Source organism: Mastigoproctus giganteus, chromosome 2, assembly GCF_048544385.1.
Source record: "Mastigoproctus giganteus isolate SK-2022 chromosome 2, ASM4854438v1, whole genome shotgun sequence".
Lineage (NCBI taxonomy): Eukaryota > Metazoa > Arthropoda > Arachnida > Uropygi > Thelyphonidae > Mastigoproctus > Mastigoproctus giganteus.
In genome coordinates, this window is record NC_143576.1 from 145,438,066 (window position 1) to 145,446,168 (window position 8,103).

Genomic DNA, 8,103 nt, shown 5'->3' on the forward strand with positions numbered 1-8,103 from the left:
ATCACTTCTAGCATCAGAAAGAATGATTTGTAGGAGTCGATGATATGATTGCCTTGCGTCATTCTGATGGGTAATGATGTGAAGAGTTTTGTAAGGCAGGCCCTGGTCTTTTCTAAAAGAAAGGTTATTGGGCATTGAGGCACTGAAAAGCTCTTATATGATTGACAGACATATTTCAGAAATCATAAGAGAATAATAATCTTAGTGCCAATAGAAAATCACAGTGCGTGACCAGTGAATCCTGACTTTCGCCATACTTGGTGAGGTGAATTTATTTCGAAATTCATTGATGGGCATGATTGTGACCGAAGAATATCTGCATTCTTAAGATTCTCCTGAATCATTCGTTGTTCATAATGTTCTCCGTGAGTTTCATGCATCATCTCCTCGAATAGATAAAAATTATCTTTCCTCACAAAGCTATTTTCAACTATTACTGCAGAATCAAGTTTCAAAGAAAATTCGTTGCCATTTTTGTACTAAATAAAGAAGGTGAATAATATTTAACGAAAAATGTATTTGTGTGGTTTGTAATGCAATGTCAACCGAAGAAAGTTATTCGCTTTGTGTACTACAAACTACAGGGCTTACAAAATTGGTTTTGTCTGTTGAGCAGTCAAAAAGTGTTACACCCTCCTTTTGAGACTGGTTAGTTCAACGTTGGATAAAATCACCAGAAAAATTTCCTGTAATATAAATGCGCGTGTCAGTTAGTATGCATTAACATTTAATGAGTGCGGAACAGTTGTGAACCAACATAGAGTTTGTTGCTGATGACGACGATGTCTTGTAAATAAAAAACCAAAAAGTTAAAAGGGATGAAAAACACAATTCTTTAACAAACTATTGTAAATTTTTAAAATTGGGCAGAAAGAGGTAAAGACGTTTTATTTCTTAAATATTCGTTTAGCAGCGTGATGCTCAGATATATCAAGAACTGGATATTGGTGAAATAATGACCACTTAAACCTGTTTAGAGTGTAATCTGCCTTTAGTTTCTTAAAGAATTACAGATTATTCTCAGACGTTTCGTGGTACTTCCTGTACCACTTCTTCAGTGACTGTAAAGGCAGCAGAAAAAGATAAATGACTGTGATTGATTTACATGAAGTTGTTAATTTGATTACCCATTTCATATTTGTTAAGGTTTAGTCTTGAATTAGTTAACAAATAGCTATTAGCGAACAACAGGAAAATTAAATTTTAACAGTTTTAAATAATTTATTTTAGTTATGATTTAGTTAATAAGATTAAAAATGAAATTAAATAAATTAACATTGACCTTATGACACCATCAGCCTCGCTTAAGAAGACTGGTTTACAATTCATTATGTTTATATGTTCTGTGCTCTCCTCTCAAACTAAGAATGTTTCAAATTAACTCCGGTATCCTGGGGCCAATTATAGGTTAGTTTGTCGCTGAGGGTATTTAGAGTGAGGATAGGGATTTGGATATTGTACAATTAGATATTATTGGTGGCTAATATTTGTGAGCTTCTTGATTGTATCTTAATCTTGAACCCACTCACCCACAAAATAATTGGCCCCAGAATTCCTTAACCAGAGTTTTAACTTAAAACATTATTAGTTTCAGAATACAGAACATTCCACTGTCTTGGTATATAAGGCGGATTGTGTCATAAGAACAGCATTACAGGAGCGTAAGTATTCACAGTTATTCATTTATTTAATGTTAATTTATTTAATTTTAATTATTAATCTTATTAACTAAATCCATAACTGAAATAAAATTATTCGAAACTGTTAAAATTTAATCTTTAACAGATGTTTGTTAGATATTTGTTAACTAACTAAAGATTAAACCTTAACAAATATGAAATGTGTAATAAATTAACAACTTTATGTAAATGAACTCGCAATAATTTACCTGTTCTGCTGTCTTTACAGGTCCCTGAAGAACTGGTAGAGGAAGTACCACGAAACACCTGGGAATAATCTGTAATTATTTAAGAAATTAAAGGCAGATTGCTCTCCACGCAAGTTTAAAGTGCTCACTGTTTCAACAATTTTTATGTCCAGCCTCTCTGATAATTAATGGGTTTATTAATTCACGTTAAAAAGAAATAAATTCAGTTCTTTCTTAAGTCATCCGTACGGAAGTTTTATTTAAAGAATCCAGAATATAGTGCGAAAGAAGGCTTCAGTCAGAGTTGGGCCACCATCCGCAAACTCGAAGATCGTAAGATTTTGGACTGGTGTATTTTGTACAGGTGGACGATTACTCGTCCACGACCCAAGAAAAACAAATATGTTATGGATGTAACCCATTCTGCAAATTTTTATATAAACAAAAAACTGATACTGATTTTTACGTATTTTCTAAATGTTTAAACAGAAACCTCATGCCTGTAGAAAGTATGAAAAGTGTGATTTTTTACGCTTCTACTAGTCAGTTTTATGAAAAAAGTGCCTTAAGCATTCAAATAACAGCTCTTTTGAAGAAAAGGAGTTGTTTAAGAAATATATCGAAATATTCCGAACTTTCCCCGCTTTCAGATAATTTCAGAGACCGCCCGCTGCGAGTGATGGTAGATGGTTCTCTGTCTTTTTACTTCTCAGCTCGTGCTGGTGTTCCCCAAGATTCAATCCTTTTTCCCATTATTAATTGGAATAGGAAGGAGATCTCATCTGGTGAGGAAATTGGCAATGCCTTAGGAACGGTGTTCTGTGAATTGTCCACCTCAACTACATATCAACCGTCTTTTCAAAAAATTAAAGCTGAAGAAGCTGAGAAAAGGAAATTGAACTACAAAGCTACAGGTCCTTTACCCTATAACCAACCACTCACTATATCTGAACTAGAAGAATCTATATATATCTCAAGAAACAGCTCTCCTGGCCCAGATTGAATCTACAATACAGTGCTTCAACACCTCAATCAGAAATCACTATCGTCATTGCTAAACTTTTTAGAAATAGGATATTCTGAGAACACATATATTCCCCACTTCCTGGCGACGTTCTTATGTAATAGCCATACCTAAACCCGGAAAAGATCATTCAATTCCTAAACAATTATTGTCCAATTTCTCTAACCAGTTGCCTGAGTAAGACTTTGGAAAAAATTGTTCACCATCAACTCACCTGGTACCTTGAATCCCAAAACATAATCAGTAATAAACAGTTTGGCTTCCGGAAGAATAGGTCTTCCCTAGACCTCATGACAAAAGCTGAATCAAACATAAAAAACACATTTATCAGAAATAAACATCTCATCATGGTATGCCTCGATATAGAGAAAGCCTTTGATACCACATTACGCTACGGCATCCTAAAAGATCTCCATTCCATTCGTATGAGAGGCCATTTACCATATTTTATTCTAAGCTTCCTTCGACACAGATCTTTCCAAGTTAGGTACCGGCAGGTTTACGTACGAATAAACAACATCGTACGTACGAATAAACAACATCACAAACAGCATTCCAAACGCCGCTGATACGTATCTCTATGCAGATGATCTTACCATATCCTGTCATTCCCAGAATATGAACTATATTGAGAGGCATCTACAAATATCCATTAATAACATTGAATTATGGATGGCTGGCACAAAATCGATACAACTGTCAAGCCACAAATCTACAGCCATATCTTTCTGCACCAAGCGCAGAATGCATCCTGAACCTGAGTTGCACTTTGCTAATCGTCCTCTACCAATTGTAAACAGTATTCGCCTCCTAGGGCTGATTTTTGATAAGAAATTAAACTTCCAGGAGCACATCAAATATCTAAGAACCACTTGCACAAAGAAAATTAATATATACCGAGTTATCTCCAGTACATCTTGGGGTGCAGATCATTATACTGTGCTCCACTTATATAAGTCTCTAATTAGATCTCGGCTAGATTACGAAGCACCTGTTTATGACTCAGCTAGGGAGAGCACCTTGGCCCGTCTTCCGCCCATCCGACATTCTGTGTGCACCTAGGATAGCTCTAGGTGCACACAGAACATCACCAATTCAAAGTCTTTATGTTGATGCTCACGAACCTCCACTTAGCATCAGAAGAAAGATGTTGTTGATGACCTACTCAGATAAAATTAAAAGCCTGCCTACTCATCCTATTAGGCCACTACTGCATGATCCTCAGTGGAAAACACACTATGCAAAATAACCTAGAACAATTCGGCCTGCAGAATCTAACAGAAAGCTGGAAATATTCAACTTGATAATATCCTCAGAGAATCAAAATATCCGGATACCCGTGGACTACCTTCACACTTTATTGTGATGAATACTTTGAGCAATGTGGTAAAGGTTCTATAGCAAATATTAACATCCAACAACTACATTTTGCTCACACACAAAAGTATCCCCACTTTACTAAGATCTACACTGATGGTTCAATGTTTGACAGTCAAGTAGGTGCAACTGCTGTATTCTCAAATACAACTGTCTCAATGTCACTTCCAGCCGAGTGCAGCAGTTATACTGCCGAACTGCTCCATGCATCAAGCTTGTCCTGAAAAAGATCTCACTCCTATCAATAAATAAAAACATAATATTTACTAATTCACAGAGTGCTCTTTTAGCTTTGAAAAGCCGTTCCACACATTTCAATCCTTTATTAAACCTCATGAAACATGAGCTGATATGTCTTTGTGAGCATCAGAAACTGTTGTCTTCTCTTGGATCCCAGGTCACAGTGGTATTCCAGGAAATGAATGTGCAAATGATGCTGCAAAGCATCCCTCCATCATAGCCTCAACAAACAATCTAGTTCCATATTCTGATTACAGACACAATGTACGGAGAAGATGTATGGAACAATGGACACTTCTGTGGAAAATACAAACAAATAACAAGCTATTTCAACTAAAACCTGAACCACAAGTATGGACATCTAGCCTTCGTAAAAATAGAAAAGAAGAAGTAATCTTAGCCAGAACCCGAATAGGTCATACTCATCTCACACATCTCTACCTGCTTACAGGAAATGATCCTCCGCAGTGTGCACACTGCTCGCTACCACTTACAGTAAAACATACTTCTTGAATGTAACTTGTTCAACAATGCCCGATGAACGTCTTTTAGTTTCATTTCAGATCTACAACAACCTCCGTCTCTCAATAGCATCATAGGTAAAGAAGCAAATCTCTCTGAATTCTTTCTCTATTTAAAACAAATTCAAATGTAGGACCATTTCTAACTGCCCCCCGTGCAGTTCTCATAAATGAACGTAATTAATTTAGGAGGCGCAATATGGCCTAAGTACCTTTGCACCAGAAAATGCCACAACAAAAACAACAACAACCTTTTTCAGCTCTTTTCCTCTTGTATATCAATGATTTTCTTCTATTGACCAGAAATCCTATCCATAGCTTTGCTGATTGATGGTAGCACATGGCATTTCACCTTCCAGTTTGAGAAATCTTGCCCTGCACAAACAGCTTCAACTTCTCGAATATCAATATCCACTACTAATCTATTAAATGCTGATCTCCAGGTAATTCACCAATGGGACAAACACAACTTAGTTAATTTTAATCTTTCTAAAAATCAGTCTTGCCTTATATCTCGAAAAAAAGGATGCTTCTGCTCCTATGCTCATCTCTGACCATACTCAAATTACTAGACGAGATCACATATCTCTATCAGGGATTATCCTGACTTCTAATACTTCCTTGGCATAAGCACATCACAGATATTGCTTCCTCTGCATCGAAAAAACTGCATCTTTTCTTCTCGACGTTACTTTCCTTCTAAACAGCTACCCACTCTGTGCAAATCTCAAAAAAATCGCCCTTCTATGGAATATTGTTCCCACTTCTGAGGTCGTGCACCATAATCTCTCTCAGGCTTCTAGACTTCATTCAAAAGAGGGCAATTAGGTTAATTGATGAACCATCTCTTACAAAGTCTCCACTCTCTATCTCATAGACGTGCTGTTTCTGCTGTAAGTTTTTTCTATAGATATTTCCATGGGCACTGTTCTTTTGAATTGCCTTCTATAATTCTCCCTCGCTTTTCCAAACCATTCCGAACATGTGCTGCAATACCAGTCAACATCCTTTTACTGTTCATCTCGAACTCATAGAACCAACTTTTCTTCTTCCTCATTTATCCCTTCAACTTCCGTTTTCTTGAATAACCTCCCTTCACACGTATTTCCTAAAAATTACAATCTACAAAAATTCAAGTCTAATATAAACAAGAATCTTCTTTCATCTTCTTGACCATCAACCCACGCACGGTACTAAGTACAACAGGTTCTAATACTTTCCAATGCCTGTTCTAATACAGTTTCTGAAAACGCTTTTTAACAAGGACATTAGCTTTCATTACAAGTAATATAATTTTTAGAATTTTGTTGTTAGGACACAAGAGTTCAAATACTGAGTCCAATGTGGTACAGCCAGCTGATTATCGTTTGTAAAACTATGTTTGGCACGCCCATCAAATGAAAATGAAAAACAGCATCTTGAAATTTAAGGCATCGCTCGAATTTAAAGCAAATACCACAAATAGTGAAATGAAAATTATTTTTCTTATCTTTCATTAATAATCCAACACACTTCAAAAATTTTGCAGTATAGAACTTCAAGCCCAAACAACATTTAGAATTTATAGAGTGTATCAAAAAATACGTATATATAATTAATATACTTTCATATACCGTTTTAGAATACTTTCATTTGGCCACATCTACTCACGTCTCCACTATTAAAAGACTAAATGTATTAAATTAAAAATAAAACTAGTTCAATTTTTCTGGCGTTCTTTTTTCATTGCTAAATTCATTATGAAGTCCTCAATTATTTCGCTGCTGGAGAGCACACTAAGCATTCCAATTAGAGTAATGTTCTCTTTCCGTGTATGGCTTTGGTGCTATGCAGGACAACGGGTTTTACAGGGGGCACCATTAATATTTCATGTAGATGTAATTGGCTAAAGATAAAATAAAAGAGAAATTAGACTTAAAACATACAACATAATAAAACAAGGCACTTAGGTCAGAATTAAATCCATGATGAGAATACACTATTTATAGGTACAGCTATTTTTAGAACATTTCAACGTCACTACACTTGTGACTAATAATTTTTTTGCGTTATAATTAGAGAACCGTTCATGAATGCACATCTTCTCTGTTTCTAAATGGCAGCCGTTAAAAGTACAGAAAAATATCCCGATCAGATATTCTCTAACCAGTGGCGGTTTAAACAGAAATGAAGTGAAGCACGGTACAATCGTCAACTAGTACTAGCCGTTATCAGGAAGCTCTCTTACAAACACAGATGGAGGGAGAACCATCAATCGTTGAGAGCGACACAGACCTACCTTTACATGGGCTGTAGGCGAAGTCCCACAGAAGACGACTGGGCGTTATCAGAGAGAGTATCATTGTTTTTAAAGGTTACGAGTCTTCTTGAAGCGAATTAAGTTAGCCAACGCACTTCCCGGCATTGTCACAAATAACTCTTCTTCATTAACATCACTCGGCTATAAAGGTAGAGAAAGTCTGGTCGCCAGTAACCACGGCGAGATAACAAAGGTATCACCGATCGCACGCACTACACATAGCCGTTCGTAACGAGCTTCCCCACAGAGCCATCTGGCGGCTTATTACGTCAGGGGGAACTGTCAGCAAGTAGTGGGAGGCGAATGAAATCAATACAGTTGGCTCTTGCACAATGAGACAGGACTGTCGTACAGGGCGTGCTACCCATCGCGAGCCATTCAATTCGAGGCTGCAACTCCGTTTCAACAGCCGTACTGCTGGAAGCTCATAACCACAGTTTATGCACGAGTTATGTGTTAACGATATTAATGTGAATTTAGTTAGCGAATGGTAGATGGTAGACTCAGAATCGTTATACAAACGTTTCCAGGAAACTAGATAGAAAATTGTCTTAACGACACTCGAGAATGGTGCCATTTGACCATGAAGCTATTGTTATTGCGTCTATTTGCTGATTATTCTATGTGAATGTTGTCATGGCTCTAGTGTAGTGCATAGAAATGGCGAGCCTAATTTCAGTTAAAGGGATGCTTGTTATAATTCGTGAAAGGTACAAAGAATTGATGTGAATTGTACAAAAAATTATAAAATGTTTGGTGGATTTAAAATCCTATG

General features: G+C 36.6%; 1 protein-coding gene across 1 annotated transcript in view; it reads right to left on the reverse strand.

Annotated features, from left to right (window-relative positions):
* The window catches only part of LOC150089640 (uncharacterized), a 109,188-nt gene extending 101,648 nt beyond the window's left edge, over window positions 1-7,540 (reverse strand). Inside the window, exon 1 of the mRNA XM_090368703.1 lies at window positions 7,308-7,540. The gene's annotated coding sequence lies outside the window, so the exon portion shown is untranslated. The remainder of the gene's footprint in view (window positions 1-7,307) is intronic.
* Between the last annotated feature and the right edge of the window lie 563 nt (window positions 7,541-8,103).